The sequence below is a fragment of the Lytechinus variegatus genome, chromosome 7 (assembly GCF_018143015.1).
Source record: "Lytechinus variegatus isolate NC3 chromosome 7, Lvar_3.0, whole genome shotgun sequence".
Taxonomy (NCBI): Eukaryota; Metazoa; Echinodermata; class Echinoidea; order Temnopleuroida; family Toxopneustidae; genus Lytechinus; species Lytechinus variegatus.
This window is the reverse complement of record NC_054746.1, coordinates 39,251,350-39,266,338: the sequence shown is the minus strand read 5'-3', so window position 1 is coordinate 39,266,338 and position 14,989 is coordinate 39,251,350. Positions and strand designations below refer to the sequence as shown.

General features: G+C 33.3%; 1 long non-coding RNA gene across 1 annotated transcript; it reads left to right on the top strand.

Moving 5' to 3' along the window:
• The first annotated feature begins 575 nt into the window (after positions 1-575).
• On the top strand, positions 576-6,623 carry LOC121419253. The gene is made up of 3 exons (XR_005970565.1): positions 576-618; positions 4,054-4,415; positions 4,905-6,623. It is a non-coding gene; the product is annotated as an uncharacterized LOC121419253 (long non-coding RNA).
• Positions 6,624-14,989: the final 8,366 nt, after the last annotated feature.

Here is a 14,989-nt window from a genome sequence, read left to right as displayed (position 1 = left end):
AAGGGCACTGATTCGAGAATTAAAGGGCACTTACAAGAAGGCAAGGGGTTACTGCTCACATATGTGCATACGGGTCCTTCTCAGATCTATAGGGGCACATAAACGTTATGAGGGGGCATTTCTGGTAATAAATTGGCACTATAAGAAATGGCACTTGCTATAATACATAAATCATGTGAGAGGAGTACAGAACACGAGGGGGGCATAAAAAAAATTGCACCCAAACGAGAAATGGCTCTTGGTAACACCTAAAACGGGTCCTCCTCCGGTGAAAGGGGCACAATACATGTTCGTGAGGGGGTATTTAAATGGGCACTTTTCCGCTAGTGATCCAAACAGTAGGGGGGCTGTGCCATGCAGCCCCCCCCCCCCCGATCGCCGCCCCTGAATTAGATAAACAATGAATTTTCTTGCACGCCTGCAATGGCTGCATGCCGTCGATGAAAACAAAACCCATTACTGTTTTTTTGTAGGCTTGTACTGGAATTGGAAACATCCCAACCTATCTCTCAACCAGGCCGGCAATTCGAAAATTATCGTCTGCTCCATGAGATTGACGTTAGCTGACTTCGACTTCGTAGATATCAAGATTCGTGGATAAAAAAGGACTGTGTACCGGTAAGCTAGATCTGTTTTCAACAATTGTAGGCTGCCCAATTGTTTACAGCTAACAAAGCATGAATGAATTTAACTCTTACTGTTAGATTTTCATTTATTTTCCTGGTAACGACTTAAAATTAGACCTCTGTATTGATCTTTATTTTATTTTAGTCCCACATGCATTATTTTGTGTGTGATAATGGGACGAATTAGTTAGGCTAAGACCACTCATTCATTGAACAAGGTTATAACCTTGTTCTCAGTTATATCTCCATGTGTGACAAAATAAGGGTGGCAATGTTTGGCTTATTTTCCCTTTTTCTTTGGGGCAAATGCTTGATTTTTTTACACTGACAGTTTCCATTAGACCTGTTAATTCATACTGTTTGGCTCTTATTTAGATTTGATTCTTTATATAATTTTTTCTTAATTAAAAATAGAGATCAAAAAATGAAAATTTTCTTGCCATGTTTACTTTCCACCAATAGAGGGCATACACAAAAATATGCCCAAAATTCAGTTTTTTGAGCGCTCTGGCGAATACAAAAATTATTTCCACATTACTAATGATAAATAAATTAAAACTGTATGGAAATTAGTAATTTTTGTCACAAAAGTGATATTTTAATGATTTTTTAAAGTGTGTGCTTTATACAGCATTGGCATACCATAGTCCTACCTGTAGATTCTCCACAGGCCAGATGGTAGCAGTGAACAAGTGGCTAAGACTATAGAGTCGGTGACTGCACACAGTGCACAGAGCTAAAAATAGCTCCCTTTTCACAGCCAAAAATGTTCATGGTTTTTAGGGAAAATTCACAGTTCAACGCATTTCTGATATATGATCCCATTGGCATTATCCAAATGTACTCAAATTTGAAGAGAGTAAAATGCTCCGAAACCTACTTAGATCTTCTAGGCCTAGCCCTAGTTTACATTTGGTTATAGACACTTGTTCACTGCAAGTCTGCAACCATCCTGTCTGGGGAATCTACAGGTAGGACTATGATGATGGTATGCCAATGCTGTACATAACACACACTTTGAAAAATCGTTAAAATATCACTTTTGTGACCAAAATTACTAATTTCCATGTAGTTGCAATTTATTTTTCATAAGTAACTTGGGAATGATTTTTGTATTCACCAGAGCGCTCAAAAACTTGAATTTTGGGCATATTTTTGTGTACGCCCTCTATTGGTGGAAAGTAATATGGCAAGAAAATGTTCATTTTTCAATCTCTATTTTTAATTAAGAAAAAAATGATTTATTCAACAATTTATGACATTTTACTATAATCCCCATTCATGTATTGGTGAGTGAGCCAACGCAGTTCAGCGGAACAACCAAAATACAGAGACTGAAGCTTTTGGTCTAATTTGGTTTAGTACTACCTTACTTTTATATGTGGCATTAAAAAAGGAAGTTCAAAGTCTCGTAAGTTATGAATAAATGTCCCATATTTTTGTAAACTAGCAGGGTTTTGTAGTTCATGTATTGATAATGGCAAATCCAATGGAATACTCATTTTTCACCTTTCCTTTACTTCAGGATGAAGTGTCATAATTGATACCCTGCCCCCACTACTCCAGAAACCCAATTCAAAACTGCTCACAAAATATCTGCACTCTGTGTATGGTCATGTGTTTCAGCTGTGTGTGTGTGTTGTGACAAATTATACTAGACATTGGCTATTATATGAGTCTATTTGGAGCATTTGTTCAAATTCATTTTATTATTACTCAAAAACCGATTCTGGGATCACTATGAAATTTGGTAGATCTCAATTTTGCACTATATTCATCAAGATCTGAAAAAAAATCAGACAGTTTAATGAAGTGGTTAATCATGAGATAGAAAATCTTGCAGTCCCCCTACTTTGGTGTTCAATGCATACCCAGAAAAGATATGTCTACATGGTCCCTAATTAAATTGCGATTCAAAGTTGTTTTTTTCTTAAAAAATAAGAAAAACTGATGACCACTCCAGTCTATTCACTTCAAAAGTATTTACAGAGCAACAATCGTGACAATAGCAAAACAGGTAGTCTAGATGTGATGAAAACAATTTTTGTTTGTATGTAATCATCATGCATGATTATTGCATACCTGTTTTATGTACTTTTGCAGTGAAGAGACTGGATGCCAATTTTTTCTCTTGTTTTCATGGAGAAGTACAGTACTTGGAATCACGATTTGATTGGTAGAGATTGTGTAGACCAAAAGCTAAAATCTCTATACATTGGCTGTTTGGCTGAATTAAATTGGCTACACTCACCAATACAAGACCGAAAATTGGGATGTCCATGCCATTTACACAAGTAGGAACTTTATTTGTATATAAGTCGTAATTTATTTTTTAAATAAAAATTTACAATCCCATAATTTTTACAAATTTTATTCTTTTATGAGGAGAAAGATAATGAATTAAGAAATTTTGTAAAAAAAAATTTGGCAAAAATTCCCCCTATGAATTATGATAATAAGTTAGTCCCCTTTTGGTAGTAATTGAAAAATGCCATCTTGAATGACATCATATAGATGTCTTTACCAGAGGAAAATACCAATATTTATGTTGCTGCTTTGCACCTGTCTTCATATCGATAATTGTCTTTGTGCACATTCTGTAATCACATAGATCACCAGTGATATTAAAAAAAAATATTAAAACTAGCCTAGCTATACAGTAAATATAACTATTAAACTCTGCTGCCAGTTTTTCATCTCTGGTGATCAATTTTCAAAACTAAGGAACAAAACTTTTGTAACATATTTTATCCATATTAATCTGATAGCCAGTGTTATCATGAAAAAAAATATAATCTCAGGAAAAAAAATGAGGGCCATCAATTAAAATAATATTATTTCAGTTAAACCAAGTAAAATGCTTGAAATATCTCAAACATGCATGTAGGCCCATATTTGGCAGTGTGTGTGTCCATTAGCACTTGCACTAAAGAGTTAATGTCTGTGTCTGTGGATGAAAGTGAAATGTCAGAAATATCTTAATTAATCCCCAGAAAAGATGGTTATGACCTGTCTCTGGATCATGTAGATGAATGTCTAAAGAAGCAAGGTACATATAACTTCATACATGTATATCATACTGACTGGCTTTGAGGGAAATTGGTATCTCAAAAATTAAAGCCAATCAATATCATTATTATTACCTATATGCCCACAGTTGCATGATATGTAATTCCAGCTTATACATTGTAAGTCAATTTTATTCTAATAATGTGGTATCATAGTCACAGATAAAATTATTTGTACAATGATCTATTCACAGTAAAATGTTTCAGGTCTCGATATTTGCATCAAATTTTACTGCACTATCTTGCAAAATTGAGTTTCAGATCAATCATAAGTTGTCTGGTTGCCTTTATTAGTCACGCAACTTGGTGCATAAGCATGTAAGGTAATAAACCAAGATTGTTTTTGTTATTCATTTCAGATTGGAATTCTATACTTCATTCTTCTTGCTGACCAGTTTTTGTAAAATTCCCAAAGTAATGTTCCTGTGCTGCAGCTTTTGATGATCTCTGTATAAGAACCTCATTCTGTTTAGAAGTCAGTGTCAGAGTATGAAGAAACTTCTCAGCTATCTTCGTGGAGGATTGGACAGAAGTAGAAACTCAGTATGGGGCAGAAAGGCTTCTATTGTCTATGCTCTTGGAACATGGACACTTTTAGGATTATTTTTTGTCCGGTGGAAACAGAATCAGTTTAAGTTACCTCAAGTAGGGGCATTGCCATCTATGACGGAAGAGGAGAAAGAGAAGCACATAGCAGAACTAAAATTAGAACAGAAAAAGAGTAAGTCAGAAGATTCATCAGATTGATAAATATTTGAAATAATTGTATAAGATTCAGATCAATACAATATTTTGATTCATGTAGTCTCACAACTGGTTATAACTTAAAATTAACGTAATTGGTTGAAAAAAAAAATTATTCTGCTTGTATCACCTACATTGCATTTCAAATGTTCCAATATCTCAGAAAAATCAATTGTGAGAATTGAGACGATATTGAGTCCTTTTCATTAACAGGGTTTCTTTTATGTCCAAACTATCAACTTCTTCATCCTTGAAAATAATAAAAAAATATTTAGATAGATTCCTGAAAGAAAATTACCTTAATTCCACTTTGAACTGTTAAAAATTACTCAGAGTTGTATGTTAAATGTACAATTGTATCATATCTCAGATTGATGCAGAAACATATCTTAAAAGTGTAGAGTTCAAATAGTGTTTAGTCCTTTTCATCTTATTTTTCTTTTCCTTTTTTTTTGTCATTCTACAGGAAGTGAAGAAATCTGTATTCACGTAGCAGAGAATGTCTATACACCATTGGATTTCATGTCATGATGGTTATTTCCACCAGTTAGTGTTCAAACATAAGAATGCATGCATGGGTTGAAATTTCATCACTCTGAGGTATTTTTTTTCTACAAGTCACAAGAGTCATATGCACACTCTTTATTATTTGCGCTGACATGCTCAGCTCTAGAATGCAAACAAGTGTGTATTTAATCTCAATTTTGGATGCATTGTATCAGATATGAAGAATAAGAACAAGACAAGGACTTCATAGTGCACACATTCATGTATGAGGCATGTTTTATAATCTATGGCTGCAGTGTTGTGATGTTAGAAGGTTACCACATTGCTTCTAGACTGCAGTCCATATTACTGGTCCATGTTCAAAATAATAGGGCACAGGTTTTTTATATCAGTTACGATGTCACAGACTTATTGTGTATTCATAATGTGTAAATTATGCACTCGGTTTGTGCCTCTTGCCGGCATTGTGCTTGTTGCACCATTATTGATACCCTAGACTGTACTGCATTGCTACTCTAATCTATGTCCATTTCACATACTTGTTAGTGTATGCTGGTACATACACAATATCTGTCCTATCCTATTCATAAATGTAATTCTTCTTTTCCCTTAATAACAAAACAAGTTCATGAATCTAATTGTTTCTCCTAAATCATGAGAATTATTCTGAGGATTCCTGTAAGGTCAAAGAGAATGTATGTAAGTGAAATCTCAAGTTTATGAATGTTTGGTGCTCATTCATAAAAGTTTATATTGCTGTACAGTACAATTGAGGAGCATAGGGTTAAAAACAAGTGGAGCGCCTCTGGCGGTCTCACCTGCATTACATGATTCAATATAGCAGCAGTGCTGACTTTGAAAACTACTACAAAGTAATTATTCACAAATGACTGAGAAGGAATGCAGAAGGGTAAGATGAAAACATGTCACTGTGACCTGTACCTTTTGACCTAAAAATCAATAGGCTTCCTAGGGTCAATGCTAGTATCATACACATCATATTACAATGTATATTAGTTTAGGTTACTGGTAAGTTAAACTTAAGTTATTGTGTTTACAAGGAAAAGTTAATGGACAAACGGACGGATACCGAGTTTGATGCCATAACACATCCTGCAGGACGGGCGTATAAAAATGAGAGGTTGTAATCATACCATGGTCGAGCGAGCAAAACTTCATGAACAAAGGAGGAAATTGTATTGTTTTCTGATTTTTTTTGCTCCCGAACTGACCCTTGTTATTTGAAGAAGAAAAAATGACAGTTGTCTTTTTATTACATTAACTTAACTTAGTATTTTAGACAATCTCACCCTCGAAGTTGAAAATGGTATAAAAATAAGAGCTATGTATACATTTAGTTTAAAGCAAAATATGAATGGAAGCAGTTTTTAAACAATTTCTTTAAATTTTAGGAATTTTTCAGACTAGATGTGTTATTCAATCTTGCAAATTGAACATATTTCTGTGGTTGCTAGATTTGAAGTTACCTGTGAATATAATTAACTAATAGCAGATATATAGTCTTAAAGAGTTGTTTTTCCAAATATTTATGTAAACTTTTGTTAAAAAGTCACAAAAAAATTTTGAGCATTAATCATGCATCAAAATAAAGGCATGCCAAATGTGATCGTGTAGAAACAGAAAATAGGGAAAGCCCTTGAATAAACAAATAAACATACATGTACATGTAAATCAAAGAAAAACATGAAGGGAACCAAGATTGAGAAAGAGTGAAAAAGAGAATAAGAAAACTAAGAAATAAGACAAACAGGAGATTGAGCTCATTGAGGAGAGAGTATAAAGAAGACATAAAGGAAGGGACTTTAGTTCAACAAAAAAATTAAGGGGGAAATAAGGAGTGATCAAACATGTTTTCTTTCATTTTTTCCCCCTTTTATTTTTTTTTCTCCACTTTTTTCTTCCACTTTCTGTCTTGCTTCTTCTCGGTCATTCTCAAGAAAATGTCACAATTCATGAAAACGTGACTCAATTTTCACAAGAAGGAATACAAACGAATAAGCTCCACACTGGATCCACTTTCAATGACTAGCAAATTCCAGCTCCAAGTATAATTGCAGATTACAAATGATTTTGTTATGGATTATTATTTATTTGGCATTTCAAAAAAAAAATTGATAAATTACAGTACCATACAAATCACTTTAACAATAAGACATATGTGACGTAGTACAAAGGACCTGGAAAAGAGATGAAGGGGCTGCCTGGGTTTGGAAAAGGTTAACTTAATTACCATGACCCACAGGTCTTCCTTCCCACACCCCTTTACCTCCATCCAGGTCAGTATAAGAATATAAAAAAGAAACATGAATTAAAAGTATACAATTGAAACTGGCAACTGTTAATTTGGCGAAACAAATGTACCATGGATCCTTGTTTTCTTTTGACACCACTGATCACCACATTTTGGTGATCAGTGTTGGGATGTTACTGTGAAGGGTGTTAACAAACTTTTGTGTGCATTTTCAAGTCAAAGCATCATTGGCCATTAATGACATATATGGTGCAATGGCCATACCTGTTCTTGCTAAAATAACAGAAACCATGTAAGATATTTTTTAATATAAATGATTGTTAATTATCTTACTATTATGGATTTTTACTCTTACTCATTTACATTTTCAAGCTAGTGCATTACTGGCCACCAAGCACATATGTGGCGAAACACCCCTCCATCCATGCAATTGACAAATCATGCCAGAATGTGAGACCATTTGCAAAAGATGTTTCTGACAATCATTTCCTGTATTCTCAATCACTCTATCAAATTTTCTTTGATCTCATTTCCCTGTTTTTTCTAATGAATTGGGGCATTTACTATGTTTAACTTAATCTAGGCTCATATAATTTGGTGTCTATGAGCATGGATCCTAGGAATCCTATTGATTTTGAGGTCAAAAGGTCAAGGTCACAGTGACAGGTTTTCGTCTTACCCTTCTGTATTCCTTTTAAATGCAATAACTTCAGTTTAACTTTACCTAGGCACATATAATTTGGTGTGTATGTTACTAGCATAGATCCCAGGAAGCCTATTGATTTTGAGGTCAAAAGGCTAAAGGTCAAGCTCACAGTGACATGTTTTCATCTTACCCTTCTGCAGTCCTTGTAAATGCAATTTCAGTTCAACTTAATCTAGGCTCATATAATTTGGTGTGTATGATACTAGCATGGATCCCAGGAAGCCTCTTGATTTTGAGGTCAAAAGGTCAAAGGTGAAGTCACCACCTTTCACTTTTCTTGCTTGGCCAGTAACTCCATTTTCGGCGTTACAGGCAGGCATATCATGTGCTCCCCCAAGCGACTTGTTTTTTTATGTGATCATATTTAGCATGGTTTTGAGTACCACTGGAAATCAATTCATTTCCCTGGGCTTTGCTGGAAATCAAAAAGAATAATTCATTTCGACTATTTCATAACCAGAACTGAATACTTTCTTATTGTGTTGAAACATATGGATAGATTATTATGCTTTGTTACATTGAAATCTGTGATTCGTTACTTGGGAGTAGGCCTAAATTCACAACTTTATTCCTTGTTTAGTTTTGTGCAATATAATGCAGATATTTTATTTCTATCACATTAAAATCACTGATTTATCTACTTGGCGGTTTGCTTTGTGGTTACAGCTATTCAAAAATTCATAATTTTCTTATTCCTTCTTCGGATCTATGCAATATTTGCAGATACATGTAGTTGATTTATCTACATGTACTTTGGAGTTTGCTGGTAATTGCGGATTTGAAGAATTTATGACTTTCTTATTCCCTGTTCTGCTTTGGCAATAAATTGCAAATCTGCTTCTCTGAAATCAGAAACTTTAAAATTAGCTTATGAATTTTTGGTTTTCAATGACTTAATAATTTTTAGTGTTGTGCTGCATGATATGAAAGTGGATTTGTAATCCTTGCAAATATCATGTTCCTTCTTTTAGTAATCTAGAAAGCCTGATGTAGGAAGAAAGTGAAAAACAGAATAATAAAAATGGGGTATAATGAATAATTAATATTCTTTTCAATTTGTTCATGAGGACAGTCATATTTGCCTTCGTTTTTAAATATTGTACTCCAGTCTCATTGAATAAATTACTGTATTGTGAAATATGAAATATCTGAAATTCATAATTAACATTATCTTTATAATGGAGTACAGTTGTTATATGAAATGAGAATAGAAAGTTGTGAACAGATTGAAATGGTAGAAGAGAGAAAGGAAGATGTAGGGGAAGAGAGAGAGAGAGAGCATTAGTGATAGATGGGAGACAGAACATGCAGAGTGGTTGGGGGAGTGACCAGGAGGAGGGAGGGAAAGAACAGGGTATATGAAGATAAAGAGATAGAAGTTATGGACAGAGGAAGTATGAGTGAGATATGTAAAAGGGAGATCAAATGAAAAGCAGAGGCAGAGCGTTTAGATGAGAGACATGCTTGCATGTAAGAGGAGGAAGTGAGAAAGATGACAACGTAAAGAGGTAGAATGTGATGAGTGGTACGAATGGCTAGATATAAAGAAAGTCATAAGACAAAAGGTGGTATTTTGATAATTAAACATAGGTTTAACCCTAGTCAAAACTAGCATTTTAAACCGTGCTTCAATGAAATGCTGGGCTTCAGTAAATTTGTTCCATATTTGTGACAATTCTAATGTAACAATTAAAATTCATTATATTTTCCTACTCTTTCAATTTCACGATTCAATTATTATTTTATTCAAATTTTTTTGCAGCATGATTAATTTCAGTTGGTGAATGGGTTTCCAACTAGCACTCCATAATAGTGTGGTCTAAAGCTAACCCAGGTTTAAATAAACCATGGCTATTAGAATACCACCAAGAATCTAAGTAATGGCTACCTATTAGTAAAAAGAAAAAAAAATCATGCAAGGATTCTATAATCGTACCATATTAACTGGTTTCTTTTTTTACTCTCGAGTCTGCAATTTGGAAATTACAAGATCCTAAAGAAAACTTCAATGTGATCTACATTTTATTTCACTAATAAAAGGCTATCAATTTACATTAAATCTCTTAGACATGAATAAACCTCTTAATGAAGGAACAATGGGTATTTGGTGTACAATATAACCCACCAGAGTAGCTTGCCAATGCGATTTATGCAATAAACAGGTACAATCTGACATGGCAGCTTGCATAACTAAACCGCTCAAAAAATGTTGGAAATAAGTTTGGCCATTAATTTATCCAACTCTCAATTTTACACAATGCATATTTTACATCATTCAAAAGATCATTTAATTCTCTTTAAAATGGTACCACGCTTGTAATGATCACATCACGAAAAGAGCAGGATTCAAGACTGTTGGATAAGGTCTGAATGGAAAAGCTGCAAAACGAGCAAAAAAAGTTTGGAAATCTGAGTTTGGCCATTAATTTCTCTCAACTCCCAATTTTACACAATGGATATTCGACATCATTTAATTCTCTTTAAAATGGTACCATGCTTGTAATGATCACACTATCACAAAAAGAGCAGGATTCAAAAGTGTTGGATGAGGTCTGAATTGAAAAATCTGCAAAACGAGCAGAAATAGTCATCAAGGGTCAATACAGAACATGATTCTTTTGTCTGTGTCAATAGAGATGAAAATCCATTCAAAGCCCCTGCTTCTGTAGTGATGGTTCTGTGAGATAACATAGGTTGAGTCGTTTGAAATACCCATGCATGTTTGTTTGTTTGTTATGTGTTTGATTATGCAGAAGTCTGTTTGATTCTATGTTAATGTTGATGTTAAGGTGCATGAAAATAATTTCAAAAAACCGCTGATAAACTCAGACCCATCACCACTGAAAGAAGAACAGTGACTTGTGTCATTTTGCAACTTTTGAATTTTGACCTTGCCCCACATTTCAAGACACTGCACCTCCATTTGAACGATAGTCACATAGTGTAGGGTATAGTTTTAAAAAAAAATTAAATGATCTATTCATTGATATTAATTACACACTGATATTTACTAAAAACCAATTAGGAATAAAGAAACTGCTGAGAAACTCATTCATGACCAAGGAAAAAAAACAGTGACTTTCAATATTGTGTCATTTTGCAACTTTTGAATTTTGACCTTGCCCCACATTTTTAAGGTACTGCACCTCCATGTGAACCATAATCATATCATGTAGGGTATCATTTTAAAGAGAATTAAATGCTTTATTCATTAATATTAATTTCATATTGAAATTTACTTAAATCAAGGAGGGAATATCGATCAAAGTCAGATTTCCAAACTTTTTTTTAGTTTATATACTCATCACAATTGTTAAATATACCAAGCAAAGAATTTAATTTTTTTTTGCTACTTTAAGTCAAGTCATGAAAAGGATTTCATTTTCCTTAAAGGTCAAGTCCACCTCAGGAAAATGCTGACTTGAATAAATAGAGAAAAATCAAACTAGCATTTAGTGCTGAAAATTTCATCAAGATCGGATGTAAAATAAGAAAGCTATAACATTTTAAATTTTTCGCTTATTTTTCACAAAACAGTGATAATGTACAAATAGGTGGGTCAGTCGATGACGTAAGTCACTCACTTTTTCTTTTGTTTTTGTTTGAATGATACAATATTTCATTTTTTATAAATTTGACAATAAGGATCAATTTGACGGAACAATATCGTATTAAACAATGCTAATTCCACATGTTCACAGAGGAATTAATCGTTGTATCACTTGACAATGAGGAGAAAATTAGAATATTTCATATTTCATATTTCATATAAAAAAATACAAAAGAAATAGTGAGTGGATGATGTCATAGTCTCCTAATTTGCATACCAACCAGGATGTGCATATAACTGTTTTGTGAAATTAAGCGAAACTTTAAGATATGTCATAACTTTCTTATTCTTATCCAATTTTGATGAAATTTTCAGTGTTATGCTTGTTGGATTTTTCTCTTTTTATTCAAATCAACTTTTTGTTGGGGTGGACTTGTAAATCTCTTTTTTATATTCATGATATGCTGCCTTGTATGATGATATGGTAATTATAAACCTTGTATGGTTGGATCACATAAATAGAAATAATCAATATAAATCTTACTCAAAATGTGACTTTCAAATTTTCTGAAGATCTAATAAAATATTAGACTTGCATCATCCTATAAATATTGCAAAGTCAGATTAAGAAATAGAATATAAATTCCTCACAAATGAATAATTCTCCACATTACACCTGTCCAAATGTCAATAAGGATTTTTAAAAATGGATTAGATACCCTTCCTGGGCATTTAAATACTAATCTCATATCTTGCTTTATATATAGTTCATATGAAACTGATGGTGAACTGAAGCGGATTAAGTCTACAATTACAATTGAAAATCATACAGGATTTACAGTTTGATTGCCTTATTAAGAAAAAGCCATGCCACTATATACAGCTAGGAATACTGATGAGTGAAGGATAATAGTGTCATAAAAGACACAATTATTACACAATACTTGCAAAACAATCCTCAAAAGCCTTTGACTCATACTTTGCAACTTGTCAAGTAATAATGGTGATGCAAGAACTATGAATTTGACCAAACTTCAGGCATATTTTTATAAAATATAATTTTATAAAATTGCCCCGTCCTATTTACTCGATTTAGTTTCATATTACCAGCCATCCCGAAATCTTAGATCAAGCTCAAAAGCATTATTTGTTATTCCCTCTGTCTTTACAAAAATCATATGGTGAGCGTGCTTTTACTCATGCCTCTGCTGGCCTCTGGAATGCTTTACCGAATTCAATGAGATATCAAAGTGATTTATGTACATTCAGGAGATCCCTCAAAACATATCTTTTCAATGCATAAAAAACTAACTTTGAACTAATGGTCCAATCTAAATATCTCGATTACTTTATTCTTATATACCTTTCACTATTTCTTCTTTAAGCGCATAGGGACATGCTATGCTATGTGTGATGCGCTATACAAGAATTGAGCATTATTATTTATTATTATTATTCACGAGTTCTAACAAGGCCATGGCTGTTCGTGCTTGAACACTCATTCAATTTTTAATTCATGATTTTAAATAAACTTCTGTGAATTAGGTGTTTCCAAACAAAAATATTTTACCAAAAAATGGGGGGGGGGTGAATGAATATTTTCATGTGATCATATTTAGCATGGTTTTGAGTACCACTGAAGATCAATTCTTTTCCCTGACAAAGGGCTTTCATGGAAATAAAAAAGAAAAATTCACTTCATTTTTTTCATAACCTGAACTGAATACTTTATTTTGTTGAAACATTTGGATTATTATGCTTTGTTACATTCAAATAAGTAATTTGTTTTATACTTGAGAGTAGGCCTAAATTCACAACTTTCTTATTCCTTGTTTAGTTTTGTGCAATATAATGCAGATATTTTATATCTGTCACATTGAAATCACTGATTTATCTACTTGGGGTTTGCTTTGTGGTTACAGCTATTCGAAAATTCATAATTTTCTTATTCCTTCCTCAGTTTTATGGATGAATTTAAAATCATATTCATGAGATATAGATATCAATAAGAGCCTGTGGAAATTTTTTGTAAGATATTTCATCCACGAAAAAAAAAAGGTATTCCAGTTCTAAAGAGGGGGCACACATCTGTTTTCATTGCATTTTTACATTACAAATTATTAATTTGGCTTCTCGAAAGGGGGGAGGGCACGTCCCTTAGATCAGTTGTGAATCGTCGGGGGGGGGGGGGGGGCAGAGATGTTTCCTGCATGAGTTGTGACTTGTGAGGGAGTCTGCCCCCCCCCTTAGTAATGCTAATGCCGGTAAATATTGAATGAATTATCAAACCCCTGCAATGTACTAAATATTCATCATTACGGTATAAGTTAAAGGGGAGTGAAACCTTGGAATAAGTAAGCTTGTGTCGAAACAGCAAAATAAAAAAATAAGAACAAAGAAGTTTGAGGAAAATCAGACAAATAATGAAATAGTTATGAGCATTTGAATATTGCAATCACCAAGGCTACAGAGATCCTCACATTGGCAAGGATGTGTGATGTCACATGTGAAATACTTTCCCTTTGATGGACCATAAAATACCCTCAAAATGTCTCTGTTTTTTCTTGTGGTGATACAAACTCTTTATCCATGATGTATTCTTTAAAAATCTGCATTACATGCCTTCCTATGGAAAGCTCACATGATCTCCTGATAGATGTGATAAAAGAGGCAATTCAAGTGAAATATATACTAAAGTAATGGGGAAAGTTGTTCACAGGTGACATCACAAATCTCTGTCGCATTGCCAATTTGAGGATCTCCATAGCATGAGTGATCGCAATATTCAAATGCTCATAACTTTCTCATTATTTGTCCGATTTGTCTCAAATTTTCGTTGATCTGTTTCTTTGATCTTTCTGTTTTCACACAAGCTATCTTGCTTCAAAGGTTTTATTCTCCTTTAAAGACATGGTTGCAGCATGTGGGAGTATAATTCTTACATAATTCAGACAATTGAGGGAAATATTTTCCTACACACAAAAAAGTACTTAGAAAGATTCACTACATACATATATATCAGGATTCATTTAAATTTTCACAAAGTAGTTTCTATGCATGCAAATGTCTTTTTATCAAAATTCAGTTATTCTTCTCTTGTGTCTCAAGGTGGGCAGATCACAATAATATCCATTGAAAAAGAGAACAAATTTCAATTATAAAAAAAATTATCATATTCCCAAACAACATTTGTAGTAGTACTACATATATTATAGACTTACATATATATATATATATATATATATATATATATATATATATATATATATATATATATAATGCAAAAAGCCATGGCCTTGTTATAACTAATGAATAATTCCTGAAGTTGGGTCAAATTCATAGTTCTTGCATCACCATTATTACTTGCCGAGTTGCAAAGTATAAGTCAAAGGCTTTTGAGGATTGTTTTGCAAGTATTGAGTAATAATTGTGTCTTTTATGACACTATTATCCTTCACTCATCAGTATTCCAAGCTGTATATAGTGGCATGGCTTTTTCTTAATAAGGCAATCAAA